The following is a 17,417-nucleotide window of genomic DNA, read 5'->3' on the forward strand; positions in this document are numbered from 1 at the left end:
GGCTCCCAGGGCTGGGGATGGGCTCCCAGCCCTGCTCCTGTAGCTGTCTGTCCTGGCCTCTGCTGCTGCAGAGTTGGGTGTTCACGTCAAGGGGACCTGACCGGGGTTGAAGCCTCCTCTGACAGCTTTTAGGCACAATTTGCTGTCAGTTTGGGGCCCAGAGCCTGCGGAGCCTCCTGCTTGCCGCTGCTCTCAGCCCAGGGCCACCCCAAGGCCTTCCTGCGGTCTCTCTTGCAGGGTCAGACCTGCATGGCCTTGTCCCTGTGTGTCCTGGTGTGCCCTGGCCTCAGAGGCTTGTAGATCCCATGGTCTGCACCCCAGCATGCACCCTGAAACCCACCACAGCCTGTGCCCGGGGCTGCGGGCTTTGCAATATGGTTTTGGAGCTGCACTGCCTCTCCGGAGGAGGACTGGGGACAGCAGTACCCCATCCCTGCAGGCAGCCTGGGCTTCACCCCTTGCAGGGCAAGAAGAGGGAAGCTGGAGCTGCCAAAAGCCCTGTTGCTGGCATCCCAGCTGCTGGGGCACAGGACTGCTGCCACGGCACCCCGGCGGTGCCTTCATGGCAGAGGCAAGAGTGTCCAGGGCTGCGGCATGGCCCTGACCCACCGCGCGGCTGGGGACCGGAGAGCTCACAAGCACCACCAAAACACACCAGCACATCCCTGGGGTGCACCAAAAGGGGCTTCAGCTTGAGGCAGCGTTTCAAACTCAGCGCTTTACTCTTCAGCAGCCTCTGGAAGCCGGCTGCTTCCTTCATCTTAGTGCCCTCTTCTGACAGCGATGCAGAGCTCACCCTGGCCTTCAAAAAGAAATTTGAAGGAGCGGCATAAGACATCTCGCAGGTCGCTCAAGGGAAAGGCCCTCAGGGCCCAGCTTGTGAAGGGGCCACTACCCAAGCAAGGGCTCTCCGATTCAATCCCTGCTGCAGAGGCAAGTGAAGACAGTGCAGGGCTGCCAGCACCCACCAACATTGGCTCAGGTGTCTGCAGGGCTTGTGGCTGTGGAGGCTTCTTAATTGCAGGCGGATTTCTTCTTGTCGCTGCCTGTCCATTTAACCAGAAAAAGGAGAGCGGGCAGTATGAACTGAGCAAGGGATTCAGCTGGTGGGCCGGTGAGCTGGGCTGCGGCTTTGGGGAGGGGAAGAACGGCAGTGGGGGGCTGGGGGCAGCGGCCGTGTCCTCCCCCCACCGCAGCTGCAGGCAGGGGGTGGCAGTGGGGGCCAGGCCCTGCCATGGGGCTGGGCAGGGGGTGGCAGTGGGGGCCAGGCCCTGCTGTGCCATTCTGCTCCTTCCTCCCAGCCCAATCCCAGGTGACGGTGAATTACTTGTTGAGTTACATGCTTACAGTAATATCAGCTGAACTTTGTTACATGCTTACTTATTGTATAACTTGGACTTAACTGAAACTAGTCTAACTATACATTCACAGCGTACTCCCCCTAAGCGCTATGGGCCTATTGCATTATATCCCCTCTGCACTCCATTCTGTCTGATTGACTCCAACGTCGTCTAGATTTTCCCTTTCCTCTGGTGACCCAGACATGCCCAGTGACAACTGTGGACTGCGGTGGATGACGGCAGCTGGCGGGTGCTGTGCCTCCCGGTGCCGAGCTCTCAGGACCAATGCGAGGAGCATGTCTCCTCTGACCACAGCCTGGGCACTGGGCTGCAGGCAGCACCGCTGGCCTTGGGTCCACCAGACCTCTGAGAAAGGAAGGCATCAGCCAGCAATTGGCTCTGGCTGAAAGCGCTGCCTTACCAGTCCACTGCTCTGCCGGGAAAATGGGATTTGAGGGGCACCAGCTCCTCCCAGCAACCCTCCCCTGCTAAGAACTGCAGGGCAGTCAAAGAAATACGAAAAGCCTGGCTTCAGCTACCGACAGCCTGGCAAACCAAGCGGTGACAAGCTGAGAGAGAGATTTGGGGGACCCTTCCTCTCCTTGCCTGGCCCGCACACAAGCAGGGGCTGCCTTGAGCTCAGAGCCCGCAGGGAACCTGCCCTGGCCAGGGGAGGCAGCCCCAGCACAGCCGACTGCTGCAGGGCCGCTCCCCGTGCTGCCCCGACAGAAGCAACACCGTGCTGGGAGAGACAAGGCTGCATGGGGCAGAACGGAGGGCTCCTGGGGTTGTGGCAGAGAGGGCTGGAGCCAGGGGAGATGACCCGAGCTGCCTGCCACCCCCCGCAATGCGGCGCTGATGTCTGAGCTGCTGGGTGCTGCATGGACTGAAAGAGAGATGAGGAAACTCAGATGGGACAGGACCAAGTGTCCCTCTTTTTCCTCCTTCTGGCACTGGGCTGTGCCATACCCTGGGGCTGCAGCAGGACTTAAGCCAATCCCAGCATGATGGCAGCACCCTGGGGACAGCGACAGGGACACTCCTCAAGATGTGCCCTGCCGGGGGCTCAGCCCTGCCCAAGCACCACACAGCAGAGGGGCTTTGCTCTGCTGCCTGAAGGGCTGGGATGGGAACTCACTGCACTGCTTCACCCGAGTGCCGGGCTCAATGCACAACATCTTGGGGAGTTTGTCCTGCTAACAGAGCCAACACATGGGTCAAACAGCTCCATCCTGGGGCTCCTTGAGGAGCAAGAGGCACCTTGGATTGCCTCCTGCTCCTTGGCCCCTTCCCTTGCTGCTCCCGCTGTGGGGCTGCCCCACCTCTCCACCAGCTCCTGGGGGGCTGCCAGGCCCTGGCTCACCCCTCCCTCCCTCCTGCCTCTTCCTGGGCAGTAGAGCCTCCCCCCAGCCCCTGACAGTCCCTATGACCAGTCCTTACTCCGGAGCAAGCAGTGCCACCTTGGGGTGCTGCTTGGGGCTGCCTGTGCAGGGCCGGGGGCTCTGGGAGCTCCCCCCAGCTGGGGCAGCAGGGACCCAGCAGCACCACGCATGGCCCAAGCAAGACTTTCTCCCGATGGGGGCAGCATGGAGAGAGGGAGACAGGGAGCTATGGGGCACCGGGAGCCATCCCCTCCCTGGGGCAGGCAGCAGCAGGGCCAGAGATGCCCCTGCTCAGGGTGGCATGGGAGGAGACACAGCAGGCCACACGAAAGGGCACATGTGAGGAGAAGGGTGCCAAGGCACGTTTTTGGAGAAAAGCAGAAGGAAGCAAAGGCAATGCATGCAGGGGGGTCATTGCTGGGGTCATGGCTGGAGACGTACTTTTGGAAGGAGGTGCTCCATGCCAGCAGAGGTACGCCTCTGTGGGGACTGTGGCCTGTGGGGGACCCACATGAGGGCAGGGATACCCTGAAGGGAGTGTGGAGGTGCCCACTGTGGGGCAGGCTGGGAGTTGGAGCACAGGACGTGTGAGGAGAGGCCGTGGGCACTGAGACTGTTCAGCTGGGAGAAGAGAAGGCGTGGGGGGATCAGACCGCTACCTGTATCTGCCTAATGGGAGGGTGGCGAGAGGATGGAGCCAGAGCCTTCCCAGAGGTGCCCGGGGACCGGATGAGGGGCAGTGGCAGGGGAAATCCCCATGAGAGACAGGAGAAAACACTGTAGCCTAAGGGTGGTCGAGCACTGGACCAGGGGCCCAGAGTTGTGGAGGAATCCATGGAGCCAATCGCACCTCAACGGCACCAGGCCCTGGGAAGCCAGCTCCAGTCGGCCCCGCTTGCAGCAGGAGGTCGGAGCAGAGACCCGCCAAAGCACCTTCCCACCCCGGCTGCTCTGTGACTGGCAACGCCTGACCGGGTTTCCCTGCAGCTCTCTCTGCCTTCCTGGGTTTGGCCTGCCCCAGGCTCTCTCTGGAGGTCGACCTAGCACAAAGTAGCAGTGGGGGAAAAGCTTCCCAGGTCTTTATTGGAAGCAGGAATGGCTGTAGCCTGATGAGTGTTTGTGACAGAGTGCAGGTGTGTGTGCCTCTGACGTGACTGTGTGCGTCTCCGTTGCTCCCCCTCTTTGTGTTGCACATCCTCAGGGCCAGCCCCGATCTCAGGAGACCTGCCTGGCCCTTGCATCATTGCACCGTCCCTCTCACTGCCCCGTGACACAGCTGCAGGAGAAAGCTCTGCGCAGAGCCCGGAGCGCTGTGCCGAGGAGCAAGGGCCATCGCTGGGGAGCAGGGGTCCGGGCAGGCGGCGACGCCTGTGGGGAGAGGAGAGCCATGGGCGAGGGACTGCACGGGTGCAGGGCAAGCACCTGCCTGCCCCCTGCCACCAAGGGCTTTCCCGAGGGGTCATCTAGCACAGCCAGCCCCCGTGTGCTCAGCGCTGCTCGCTGGGCTGGGCCCGTCGTGCTCTCAGCCCTCACTGCCGTGCCCAGGTATCCAAGGGGGCCCTGAGCGACGCCGGCAGACTCAGGCAGGGAAGGCAATGGGGACTCATCTCGGGCCATTTCACTGTGTGCCTCCCAGAACAGCCCCATCTCCTCCCACCACAAAACCTCAGAGAAAGCCTCGAAGACCCCAAACCCGGGCAGGTTCTGGCTGAACGATACTGTGTCTGGGGGCAGGGGCAGCTCGCATCACCTCCCTGGTAACCAGGGCCAACACCCCGTCCAGCACAAGAGCCCAGGTACCTGTAGGTCTGTGTTGGTTATGTTTGCATCAGTTGCAGGCAGGGGCCATCAAAACCTGCCCCTGCCTGTGCATGGCCTTGATGCTGGGGACAAGAAGCCCATGCAGGGAGCTCCTCTCGGCCCCCGGGCTGCTGGGAGCAGAGTGGCACCACAGGCGTGTGCTCTTGCCAGCGTGCAGAGAGAAACCATCCCCCGCCACAGGCCTTTCCTCCTCCCAGACATCTCATCTGGCTTTCCCCTCTGAGGGGACCTTCCAGCCCAGCCACGTAGTGCAGACAAAAGGCTTATGCCTCCACATCGGGGGACCAAACGAGACCGGCAGGCATACTCACCACTACATCGTTAAGGCACAGCAAGGGCCAGCTGCCCCCGAGGGCCGAGGCCCTGGGAGCCGAGGGGGATAACGCGACCAGCAGCGCAGGGTCCTCGCCAGCAAGGGCCCCATCCCACAGCCCCCAAGGGAGGCAAGCAGGGCAGACCCAGAGATGGTGGCCCAGCTCAACCATCCATCAGGCAAGTGCATGGCAGTGAGGCATGAGTGCAGTCAAACTGGGAGCTTTGAGCTCTTGTTCCAGCAAAGTTGTGATTCAAGAGGGTCAAGCAGCCCTCCAGCAGGCGCCAGGGAGAGACCTGTATGAGTGCTGGGCCCAGTACAAGATGTGGCCATACCGGAGCAAGTCCAGCAAAAGGCCACAAAGATGACTGAGGGAAGCACGTGTCACACGAGGAGAGGCTGACAGAGCTGGCACTGTTTGGGCTGGAGACGCAAAGGCCCACAGGGGCTCTTGTCAGTGTGTCCAAATACAGGATGGGGGAAGTAAAGAAGATGGAGCCAGACTCTTGTCAGTGGTGTCCAGTGAAAGGAGGCGACTGGGAGGAGAACTTTCCTCCTCACCCTCCTGCTCCAGGGCCTCATTGCGCATGAGGCGGCATGAAGATGGACGAGCTGTGGCTAAGCGCGTTTCCAACGCTCCGGAATCTCAGATGCTATGGTAAGGCTTGCAAGAGGTATTTTCTGAGTGCTGTAGACGGTGTGAGCTCTGAGAACAGCTATGGAAATGCTGGGCTCTGTGGGGGAGGGCTGCACAGGGCAAGTGGGTGCCACAGTAGACCAGGCTGCTCATCCCTTGCTGGCCCAGGGGTGTGTTTGGCAGCTGGGACTGCTGGGTCGTCGTCCTGAGGACCTTCCTCTGTCCCTGCCTTCTTGGGCACCTCCAGGCAGAGGCAGTGCCAGGCAGGCACCTCCCTGGCACCAAGGGTCCTGCATTGCCTCGCAGTGGGGATTGCGTGCCCTGAGCCCCTGGCTGGGTGAAAGGGCTGGAGCTGCTCAGGCGGTCGTGCAGAGTGTGTGTGTGTGTGTGTGTGTGCGTGTGTGTGTGTGTGTGTGTATGTGTGTGTGTAAGTGTGGAACGGGGGTGAAAGTGGTCCCTGCAGGGGAGGCGCCGTCCTCTCGCTGCTGTGACCCATTTCCCTAGTGGGTGGGTCACCCTTTGGCATGCACTCCTGAAAGGATAGGAGCTGTGCTTAGAGGTGGGCGGAGGTGTCCGTGTGGTGTCCTTGCACTGTGCTCAGCTCTGCACCTCCCGTCCTGTGGAGTGCCTTGCGTGTTGTGAATTGGGGTGGCAGTACGCTTCATCTCACCGGCACTTGTCACCTCCCTGGTGAGCAGGGTGCCGAATGGTTGTGAGCTTGCTGACTTGGAGCATGACCTCTCTTTGCCTTGCTTTCCAGAGATTGTTACCATTTGGGACAGCGTGTCCGAATATGTTCTGGAGCACTTGGCAGAGAACGAGGTGCATCTTGTGTCCTGTTCCTCCCCTCACGAAATGCTGACAGTTTGCCTTGTCCTGACATCCCTGTGCCATGCAGTGCCATTGCTTCCCTCCCCTGAGGAGAGCAGCAGCACCCCTGCAGGACACTGCCCTGGGCAAATGTGCCACAGAGCAGCTTCTCTGGCACCAGAGGTAACCGTGAAAGTCCAGCCAAAGCAGACGAGTGTTCAGCACTTTTGGGGCCTTCTCTCCCCTCCAGTGCCAGCATGGAAATACCAAAGCCTGGTCCCCATTTCAGGGCTTGTCCCCGCTGTTGGAAAGCCCTCCGACTGTATGTCGAGGAGCAATGTTGCCTCTGCTGTTGCTTTTGCCAAGAGATTTTGGGGCACAGCAGAGGAGCAAGAGCAGAGAAAGGTCTGGAGCATATGCTTTCTCTCCAAAGCTTTCCCAAGTGCCCCATTCTGCCCTTTGCATGGTAGGGGTGGGCAGGGCACAGAGCAGCAGCCCCACACTCTGGCAAGTCATTGGTTGCCTTTTTTGCCTCCAGGATGCTGATGCTTGTTCCTTCTCTCCCTTTGCTGTTCTCAGGGTGTCAAGGTATTAGGAGTGGGCATATTCTATGTGCTTAAACACTACGTGTGCACCATGAACGGCGAGGTTTCCATTGTTCGGAGACCCATGTTTCGCTTATCGGAGGTTGTTGCCCAGGAATACCAGGCCCGATGTGCTCAAGAAGATGTCCCTGGTAAGAAGAGCGGTTAAAAGCTTTGCCTGCCCTTGTGCCAAGCTTGAGGTGCATGCAAACTGCTCTGAAGACATGACCGAATGCCTCAAGCGGCCTGCCTGAGAACAACTTCAACTCGTTCAAGCTGCACAGGGCCACCCAGGGGCAACTGCTCAGAGGGGCCCCCGGGGTGTCCTTTCCTAACAATACGCCTCCAGCTGGGTGCGTGGGAGGGATAGGACGCTGGCCTCAAAAGCAGAGACATTTGCTGGCTATGAGGGCGCAGGGGCACAGATGAATCCTTATGGGCTGCTGTGCCGTCCTTGCACTTTGCTTCTTCCTTGCCTCTATTGACACGGCATAGGCTTAGCCAGAGTGCACGGGCTGTGGGCACAGTCCCAATGACCTGGCGCTGTGCACTTTGTCATGGGACCTGCACCCATCTGCCCACCTTGTCCTGCCCACCGGTGAAGTGTTCCTACCAGACAGTTAGTTTTCTTCTTCCGCTTCCTGCACTGGCAAAATCACTGCTGCCCCCTGAGCCCCTCAGTTTGCAGAGTGCTCTGGCTCTTCCCAGAAGGGGCTCCGTAAAACGCTCCGGGGGGCTGCAGCAGAGCAGTCAAGAGCCTGCTCTGTAGCAGCAGTGTCTTGCCAGAAAGTGTTGTCCCCTTGTTAGTGGAGCCTGCTGCCCTGCTGCAGAGGTGACTTTGTTCCTCTTTTGCTGCTCTCTAGCTGATGTAAGAATCGTCATGCTGAGGTATGAGGATCTAGCAGTGTGCGCCCGCATGCCTTTTACAACGGTGCAGCAGTGCATAATTGATACCGCAGTGGCCTTCTTCCAGGCCATCTCGAAAGGACAGGACGTGGACTTTGCCTTCAAGGACATTGGCATTCTCTCCGTCTGAAACAAGGATGTGACCACGAGATTTTATGAGGGCTTTCTCCTCACAGTGGATCACACTGGAAAGCTGCTAGAAGCTCTTCTCAGGGTAAGTCAATCACTTGCCTGTGCTGTGCCTAGTTCTTCTGGCCACCTGTCAAAGGACGACTGAACTGATCTCTGCTGGTCTGCCAGGACCTTCCTGGCCAGCGGGGCAGGCATGCTCTCCAGCAACGTCAACTCTCTCTAGCATCCTTCTCTCGTACGCAGTGGTCTGGGTGACATAGGAGAACGTGGGAAGAGCTGCCCTGGGTTAGGCCAAGGCTCCGGCTAGCCCAGCATCCCGCTGCCTGTGCTAGAAATGAGAATGGTGAGGGTTTTAGGGGCTCACAAGTAGGCAGTTTCTGGGGACAGAGGCCACAACGCAGGCAGGGATCTGTGGCACTCTGGTGCTGACCAGCCCTTCCCAGTGCCCCTGGAGGCCCGCTGGCATGAACGGGGCTCTTCTGTCCCGCACGTGCATCCACACACTGCTTGGCATGGTCAGCCTGACCCAGCCTGTCTCCTCACCCCAGCCCAATGCCCTTCCCCAGCTCTCTCGTGGGGCTGTGCCCTTCAACCCAGGCTTCCAGGTGTCCTTAGGCAGCTGCAATGTGAAAGCAGTCAGAGCTGAAGCCCTCACTCCTTCCGAGGGGTAAAAGATTTGCTCACAGAGACACAAGAAGGCTGTAGCCCAGCTGCTGCTTCCCAGGCCTGCCTCCTCCTTCTCTCTGCTGCTGTGGACTATGCCCAGCCTGTTCTCGGGGCCGGGGCCGGGGCCTTTTCGTCAGGCCATGTTCCCAGAGCTCCCTCATCAGACCCTGCACGGCTGCTTGGACACCAATCAGCGAGTTGGAACTCCCAGGTCTTACCCACTGGGCAGAGGCAAAGCAAGGGCTGGGTCTCTCTCTCTCTCCTCTTCCATGCAGTGCATGCAACTGTCTGAATCCTTGGACAAGGATCAGAGGCTCATAGCAAGCCAACAGGCAAAAGCCAGCCTGAAGAAACCCTGGCTAAGCAATCGCCTTCTCCTGTGCCTGACTTCTGCTGTAGGAGAGAAGAAGTGTCCTCCTTGACTGTCTTGCCCTTGCAGACTTGCCCCTGCAAAACACCTGGCAATGTTGCTCCCCAGTCTCAGCTCTGAGCTGTGCATCTTCTGCTTTCCTAGTTGAGGACTAATATTTGGCAAGAAAGCTTTGTTTCAGGTGTCCTGGTGGCAGCCTCTTCCCTGAGCACAAGAAGGAGTTGCTGCCTTTCCAAGCAACGCGGTAATGTCGCTGGTATGCTCTCACATGCCTCTGTCTCTGTTTCAGATGCCAGGGACCAGAGCCCTGGTGGTATCCTGTAGTTGCTGGCTTCTGCTGCGCTGCAAGTTGAGAGCACCTGAGGGGGGTCGGAAGCAGCCTCAGATTTGTTCTCTGGTGCCACCGCAGGCTTGGTGGCATCATGAAACACTGCCTGAGGTTCGGCCACCCTCACCAGTGCCCCCGCTTGGGAAAGAGGAGAGCACTGCTGCCTTCCTGCACAGAATGGAGAAGAAGAGCAAGGCAGAGAGGCTGCTGAGGCTGCACAAAGAGTAAGTGTGCACCAGCCCTGGCGCCGGCCTGGGAAACTCGAGTGGCAGCACTGTCCAAGGTGTGAGAAGCCCAGTGCCTGAGCTCTGGGGCTGGCTACACGTTGCCCGATTTCTCTTGCCGTGGGAATGACCTGGGCTAGCCCCAGATGCCAGGCAGCCCCAAGCTGCATGGCGAGTTGAAGGCTGTGGGTAGCAGCGGGAGCGTGTGTGCAGCGGCTGGTAGAGAGCAGAGGCAGGAGGGTCTCAGCCGGAAGAGAGGAGAGAACTTTTCCCTGCTCTTGCAGCCAGCTTTCTGTCCGAGCAACACACCCTGCAGCTCTTGGAGACTTACCAAGTGCATGGGGAGGAGTGGAAACGGAGAGTAGAGCTGAATTGGCGGAGGAATTCCGAAGAGAAGCAGTTCCTCTGGTAAATTTCTCCCGCTAGGGGTGGTGTTTCCCCTTCCCCTCTACTGGCCTTCCCTCCACACCCGGGAGCCCCCAAGGGAAGGGGGGGTCTTTTGCTGGCAGCCCTCGTGGGAGAGCAACAGGCTTTGGAGGCTGTGGCCTGGGACCAGGCACCCTTCCAGCCCAGGGGCAGGTGTTGGGCACTCAGGGGTGGGATTTCCAGACGGGACCAGAACGTTGTGGCTTCCAAAGATGAAAGGATTCCTCCAGGCTTTTGGCTCTCCCTTTTCCAAACAGACACTCCATCCTTGTCTCCCCAAGTCTGCACACCTGGATGCTTTGCCCTGTGGATCAATGCCAGCTGGGTCCAGAGTCTCACCCCCCGCCTGACTCCTCCACAGGCTGATTAGTGGCACATGGGACCTTGCCATGTCCTTGCCTTGGACACTAGGGCCCCTGTGCCATCCTAGAAAGCACAGAGATGCCAGCAGAAGCAGATCGCAGAAGACCCGCCCTGCACTAGGCCTGCAGCCTTTCCGTGCCCTTCTCCCTGGGCCTAGAACCAAGTGGTTCCTTTTTAATGCCCTAGCCCTGGGCAGCAGATGACTCTCCGGGATCAAAGGGAGAGGTACCAGGACTTGCCGGCGGTGCAGAGGAGATGTGAACATTGCGGGAAAGTCTGGAAGCATGGTCCTGAGCCATCTTGCTAGCTGTGGAAGCCTGCCTGGGCCTGAAGAGCGACCAGTCCCAAGGCGCTGCAGCTCCAGGGCCCAGTGGAGGCCTGTCAGCGTGGGAGCTCCCACGGCTGCTCTCCGTGTGGTCTCCATTGCAGCCACGGAGCTGTTAGCAAAGAGGGTATTAAAATCTACCTACAAGGGCAAAAGAAAAGTGGTGGGTGCTTGCTCACAGCTGGAGTAACCGGCCTGTGCCTCACAAAGGACGGTGCTGCAGGAAAGATGAAAGGAAGAGCTGTTAAACCCCATGTGCTCCTCCACAGTTATTTGTAGAGCCGTAACAGAACTACGCCCGTACACGGACCGCAGCATACAGACCCGCGTGAACAGACTGGATGTGCATGCACACCACCTCCTAACCCACTGTCAGGACAGTGCACACGCACACACACACACGCCCCTTCCTTCATTGCCCTCTACAGGATGCACACGCACAGAGCTCACACCTCTCACTCGCCAAGACCCTCACACACAGCCAGGACTGCACCTCCGCAGTGCACATGCCCAGCCCGGAACATCACTGACACTGCACACGCATTTGCACGCAGGCACACGCTCTCCCCACGCACAGAGACACAGCACAGTGCGCACACACCTCACACAGCATGGTGGCCAGGACACAGCTGCACCGGATGTGCCCACAGCCCCGGGGTGCAATAGGGGCTGGTGTCTGGGGACCCTGGAGCCCTTCTCAGGATTGTATGGGGAAGAGTTAAGGGCAGAGGAGGAGAGTTGCAGCGGAGTGCAGCTGTGCTCTGTTCATCGCCTGGAGGGCGCATAGTGTCCCCATCCCTGCAACCACTGACTGCTGCCTGCAGGTGGAGATGCCTGCCCTTCCGCATGCACAAGTGTGTGCAATGCCCCGTGGGCCAGGGGAGCCCCTCAGGCACCCAGGTTGGGGCTCTGAGGGTGGGGAGCAGATGCCCTTTCCCCTCCTGCACGGCCCCTGCTGGGCACACCCAGGGGAGGAAGGCAGAGCCCCTGCCACCCCAGGAGCTGTATGAGGCCATGAACTCCCCCCTCCTTGTGCTGGGGGCATCCCCATCCCCACAGGGTGTTCTCCAAGACCATGCCTCCCCCCCTACGGGGCATGACACAGAGCCACGTTTTGCTCCTTCCTGGGCTCCAGCCCTGTCCTGTCTGCCATTGGCCTCAGGGATACTCCGAGGATGCTCCTGTCCCCTGGACCTGCTAGGCCAGGAGCACCTCCGAGGTCCAGCTCTGCAATCCTGCTGTGGTACGTGGTGGGGAGACAGGCCATCAAGACCCCCGGGTCCTCCACAGCTCTGCAAGTCACAGGCTGTAGCAGAAAAGGCCAAGGGGCAGGAAAGCAGCATGCCTGTGTTTGCCCTTCTCTTGCCTCATGGACGGGGTTGATTTTTTTAGAGCTTTCTTGAATTAGTTTTCAAAGCTGCACCTAGTAGCTCCCTGTAAACCACGGTCAGCTCAAGGCTGCTCGACAGCCCTGTCAGCCTTTTCCAAACTCTGGGCTCCCTGAAGCCTGTCCATGCATCTCCTCCGAACCGGGAACAAAGCACTAGAGGTGCCAGGTTAATGCTGATGAGCCACGGTGATCACAGGCAAAAATGTTTGCTCGTGGGCTCCAGTCCACCTTTCCAAGTGTGCTCCAGTGGCGCAATGGGCCAGCACGCAGTACTTATACAGCAGTGCGAAGCAGAGGGATGCTGAGGGTGTGAGTTCAAGCCTCACCTGGAGCATGGTCTTTTGACCAAGCAGTGCTTCCCCTTTCCTTGGGCAGTGCAGCTTTCTAGCAGTGATATCTGTCGCAATACAGACATGCTGGGAACCGTCAATACAGACACCTTGGAACAGCAGAAGCACTTGGGGCCGTTCCAGGCTTGACCTGGGCTTGACCTGCCCACATAGCACTCAGTTCAGGACCCCGGCGGCAGAGCTGGGCTCTCCTCCCTTCTCTTCTCTGCAGCAGGTGCACCTCTTCCCCAGAGCGTCCAGACCCCACTCAGTGCTCAGACGCTATCATTTTCCTTTGGCTTTTCAGCATTTCCCCTCCAGGCGGATGCTCTCCCAGCACCAGCTGCCCAGCCTCGCTGTGGCAGATCCTTCCTAGACAACCTTTCCACCTCCAGGCAGGCCAGGAGGAAGCACTCTTGGCTCTCCGCAGCCGCGCACTGGGGTGGAGCTGCAGGCAAAACCTGCCGCCTCACAGCTCCTCTCACTCTGCAGGCAAGGCAGAAAGGGAGCTCCGCCCTTCCATGGAGGGTGTCCTTCCCGCAGCCAGCTTACAGCCTGGCCGGAACAGGAATAAAGAGTTCAAGCGTGGTGGCACAGCCTCAGAAAAGTCACACGCTCCCCGTGAAGAAAAAAACGTCCTCTTTCTCCCAGGGAAGAGCTAGTGGTGTTGGGTCTCTATGGAGTGGGGTGGCAGTTGCAGTTGGGCTAGGGTTGCAGGGTGGTTTCGGTGTGGAGCTGAGAGTCCCCTTATTGCAAAATGGGGAGCAAGGGCAAGAGAAAGGGGAGGTGAAGAGCTGGGTGCTTTCCAGGCAGAGTCTCTCAGTTCTCAAGCTTTGCCTGGCGAATGGAGAAACTTGAATGCTTTCCCAGAGGCAGGCGCAGCTGCCACGGCAGCCCCACAGGAGAAGACATTGCACAATCACTAGAAACCAGGAAATCATTTTAGGCATGAGCCCGTGGAATGTTTGGAGCAGAGAGCACAGAAGAGCTTGTACCTCCTTCCTAGGCCATGGCCTCTTGGGAAACCAACGCGTTGGCCCGTCCTTGCAGGTGCCTCCCTCGTCTTTTCAAAGTCTCCTTGTCAGGCAGCGGGCTTTGCAAAACCCTTGCTGTGACTCGGATTCGAACCGAGGTTGCTGCGGCCACAACGCAGAGTACTAACCACTATACGATCACAGCTGCCCATGCGATTGCCTTTCCTCCTTGGGCCATATTCCCCTCCTGCCTCCTTCAGGCAACAGGGTGGGAACAGCAAGGGCCTCATAACTGCCCTTCCTGCAGCATCCTGCAGCATCCGGCCCCCATGCACGCTCACACGAGCAACAAAAGCTCACCTGACTCTGCAGCCCCATCACGCGCATTTGCCGCCAGCCTCAACTGCCAGGACCCCACCGCATGCCAGGAGAAGGGGCAGAACAAAAGTCCTGTCTCCAGTAGCCCGCCCCTTACCTAAGGGAGGCTGGAAGCCTTCTCGCAAGGCAGGAAGCCAACCAAGGGAAGCGCTTCCTTCCCCGGGAGTCTCCTTCTAGCCCACCTGAACAGCCTGCTCTCAGCGCTCCTCAGCAAGCCGTTGGCCCCACAGCCTGTGAGGGCTGGGAACACAATCCTTGCGCCTGGGGACTCAGTCCCTGCTTTCAGCAGATGTGCGCGTATCCCCATTACCACGGAGCGGCAAGGCTGAGTAGTCAGAGCTGTCAGGTGAAGGCAAGCTAGCAGGGAGAAGCCAGAAAATGTGAGGCTGTGTCCTTGCGGACCAGCACCTGAACAGAGCAAGCCCTCACGTGCCTCCCTAGGAGTGGGGGGGCAAGTTCACGCTCTATATTCGCCGTTTCAGAACTATCCGTTCTTGGGGATGGCAAAGAACTGCACTGAAGGAAGTTACAGGGTGGTTTCACAGCATGTCCAGGGGCTGGCGATGAGGAAAGGACAACTCCGCAAAGAGCGGCTCGTGTAGCCAGCTGGACAGAGGGTGGTGTAGGGGGAAGGCATGTGCATACCACAGCGGATATGTTGCGTGAGGTGATGTAGCTGAGCGGTGTAAGGAGCTGGATTTTGGCTCCGGTTTCTCAGAAAGGTGGATTCATAGCCCATGCCATCAGGTTTTGTTGTCTCAGGCTGCTGAGATTTCTGGCCAGCTGATAGTTCCAGAGCACTGCCCCAGCCCTTCTCAAGCTCTCCTTCTCCTCCGCTTTATCTGTTTGCTCTGGTTTTTCACTGTCCCCAGAGGCACAAAGGAGCAAATGTGAGCCATCCCCCGGTACCTCCCTGGAGTGACCCCATTCCTCGTCCTCGGAAGAGAGGCCAGGCAAGGTAGGGGTCCTGTGGGTGTTGATGCAGCACTTCTGTCCCGCCAGCTCAGCTGTGTCCTCAGGGCTCCAAAAGGAGAGTTTTCCTTCTCAGACAAATGCTCTGCTCCAAGACCAAGAGTCAAAGCAGCTGCAGCAACTCCAAGCTAATCTTGGTCACAAATGCCAAGCACGTGGACCCTCCAGCCACTCGAGGGAGAAGACACAAGATTTGCCCATTGCCACCTCGGCCTTAAGAGGAAGTTCACCCCCGCACAGACAGCATCACTTCTCGGGACCTAACTCTCATTTGTACAGCGGATGCATAAATTCTGGGGATTTACTTGGACAACAAAACCATGACGGGATTAAATGGCTAGGTAAATCTTCTGGAAGCAGAGTTTGACCCAGGGTCCAGTCACACTTCCTTGGGCACTGAGTGGCCAGCCCGCTTGCTGGAGAGTTGGTGCTGTCTCTGCCTGGGAGTGGAAGCCCCGCCGGGGAAGGGAAAAAGGCAAATCCTGCCTCTCTGCTGAGGAGCAGGTGCTGCAGGCTCCTGTGGTCAGGCCCAAGCCAAAGCAAAAGGCTGAGCAGCGGCCTCCTCTGAGGCCTGCATGCAGGATCTTCATGGTATGAGACGGAACCACTGCTAAGGGTGCCAAGAGGCCTCTACCGCAGGGCTCAGGCCTTGGCACATGGGTCACGGCAGGGCAGCGCTGCCCACAAGGGCAGCAGCACAACTGCAGGCAGCCAGAGCCACTCACTCTGCAGAGGAGCAGTTTCCCAGGAGGGATGTGGGAGAAGCCAGCACCCGATTCCCCTCAGCAGGTGCTGAGGACGCTGAGGAGCGTCACTCAGCGTGGCTGTGGCGAGGGCACCAGTGTGGTGGGTGGTGCACTGTGAGCACCTGTTGATGCTCAGGGACATTGCACAGCAGCGGGTCCCTGCTGGCAAGCCCACCACGCGTGCCGCCAAAAGGAGGCTGTCCCTGGGTGGGCTCGAACCACCAGCCTCTCGGTTAACAGCCGAGCGTGCTCACCCATTGCACCACAGAGACCCCCACCAAGGACTGTCTCGGTGATGCTCCCTTCTGTGTCATCGCACACCTCAGTGCTGAGGGACTGGCAATGCCCCTGATCTTGGGCCCTATCCCAAGAGCCAGGGAAAGGCCGAGCCAGAGCTGCAGCCCGGTTCCCGTGCTGCTGCATGCACAGAGAGCAGCGCAGGTGGAGGGCATGTGCACGCACCACGTGGTGGAGGTGGCTCGGGGACAGGCTTTTTCTCAGTCTCTTCCAGCGTCGCTTTCCCACACGCTGTGTGTCGAGAGAGAGCTGGTGGGCGCAGCTCTCCTTAGAGGGCACTTCCCGTGCCCACCTGCTCTGCTCCTGGTGCTGGAGGCAGGACAGCGGCCACACACACAGCACTGCTGACCTGGCTGAGGTGACTCAGGGCGAGGGATTTGCTCCTCTCCCTCTGGCCACCCCTGCACGGAGCAAAGTGTAGAAGTGGTGCCAGCAGCAGGAGGCTCCTCTCCTGGATGGGCCCTGAGCACCCGGGGTCCACTGCCCATAGGTACTGAGTGGTGTCTGTGCTTCCTGTGAGCCCCAGCACCATCAGACCCTGCCAGCGCCCTCAGGACCATTTCTCAAAGACTTCCAGAATAAGAAGTGCTTGGGGCAGGGGTTGTTTCAGAGCAGGCATTCGAGTGAGGCACACGGTGGCTTCCTCTCTGCGTGGCGATGGACTGACGCTGGCAGAGGAGAGACTCCCCTCCCAGGGAGCCAGTTCAGAGCTCTGTGAGCACAGCAGTGTGTGAGCCCTCTTGGCTTGAAACGGAAATACAGGCAGTTTTGTCCCACAGAGGCGCACTTAGGAGAGCTGCAGCCGAATTCAATGCAGGAGGGTGTTTTTGCCAAGGTGTTAGGAGCTATGAAGCTCGACTGGTTGTGTCCTCCTGGCAGCGTGTCGTGACTAGAGCCGGGGCCATCTCAGCAGCGCAAAAGGGCATTTGAATGTGCAGAAAGAGCCCCAAGGCCCTTGCCTCAACCACGCTGCCAATAGCTCACGGCGCAAACCTGTGTGCAGCGGTGACCAGCCCCCTCCACATCACTGCCTTGCGCTCCCTGGGCCTTCCTGTTGCAAGGTGCCCTCTGCCCAGAGGCCCTGGCCCTCTGAGGGCAGCATTCTCAGAAAGAAGGAAGAATGCCTGCGAAGTTGCCCGGGAAGGCTCTGGCTGCCGTGGCAATTTGCCTTCCTGACTGACTGTGTGGGGCTGTGGTTGGAGGGGCTGGTCCCCCACAGGGCTGGGCTGGTGCCCACCAGCAGGTGCACGGGCAGCTTGGGCATCTCCTCCCTGGTGGTCTAGTGGTCAGGATTCGGCACTCTCACTGCCGCGGCCTGGGTTCGATTCCCAGCCAGGGAAAGGGCTCCCTATTGCCCCAGCAAGCCAGGCCTCCCCCCTTGGGGGCAGCTTAGCCTGAAAGGAAGTGGGGGACCCTATCGGACCCACAAAGAGCTCTGAGCAGGCACAAGGACCAGGGCATTTCCTCTGTTGCAACAGCCATCCTGGGCTTGCTTGTGCATCCAGCTCCAGAGCAGTCCTGTCTTCTGCCAAATCCCCTCAGAGAATACCCTTTTCCTTGTGGCTCCTGGGAGGCACTGGGTGACACAGAAAGGCTCTCTGCGTCTGTGGGACGTGACTCACCTGCCGCAGGAGCTGCCTTATCTTTCAGACCTGAGCTCCCTGCACTATCCCATCCCACAGAGGCAGGAGCAGGCGACTCTGC

General features: G+C 59.2%; 4 non-coding genes across 4 annotated transcripts; 2 read left to right on the plus strand and 2 right to left on the minus strand.

The window, feature by feature from the left end:
* The first annotated feature begins 12,257 nt into the window (after nucleotides 1-12,257).
* TRNAI-UAU (transfer RNA isoleucine (anticodon UAU)) lies at nucleotides 12,258-12,351 on the plus strand. The gene is made up of 2 exons: nucleotides 12,258-12,295; nucleotides 12,316-12,351. It is a non-coding gene; the product is annotated as a tRNA-Ile (tRNA).
* A 1,102-nt stretch (nucleotides 12,352-13,453) lies between these two features.
* TRNAH-GUG (transfer RNA histidin (anticodon GUG)) lies at nucleotides 13,454-13,525 on the minus strand. Its single transcript has one exon. It is a non-coding gene; the product is annotated as a tRNA-His (tRNA).
* A 2,089-nt stretch (nucleotides 13,526-15,614) lies between these two features.
* TRNAN-GUU (transfer RNA asparagine (anticodon GUU)) lies at nucleotides 15,615-15,688 on the minus strand. The gene has a single exon. It is a non-coding gene; the product is annotated as a tRNA-Asn (tRNA).
* A 1,293-nt stretch (nucleotides 15,689-16,981) lies between these two features.
* Nucleotides 16,982-17,053, plus strand: TRNAE-CUC (transfer RNA glutamic acid (anticodon CUC)). Its single transcript has one exon. It is a non-coding gene; the product is annotated as a tRNA-Glu (tRNA).
* The last annotated feature ends 364 nt before the right edge of the window (nucleotides 17,054-17,417 follow it).

Source organism: Apteryx mantelli, chromosome 10 (genome assembly GCF_036417845.1).
Source record: "Apteryx mantelli isolate bAptMan1 chromosome 10, bAptMan1.hap1, whole genome shotgun sequence".
NCBI classification, from domain to species: domain Eukaryota; kingdom Metazoa; phylum Chordata; class Aves; order Apterygiformes; family Apterygidae; genus Apteryx; species Apteryx mantelli.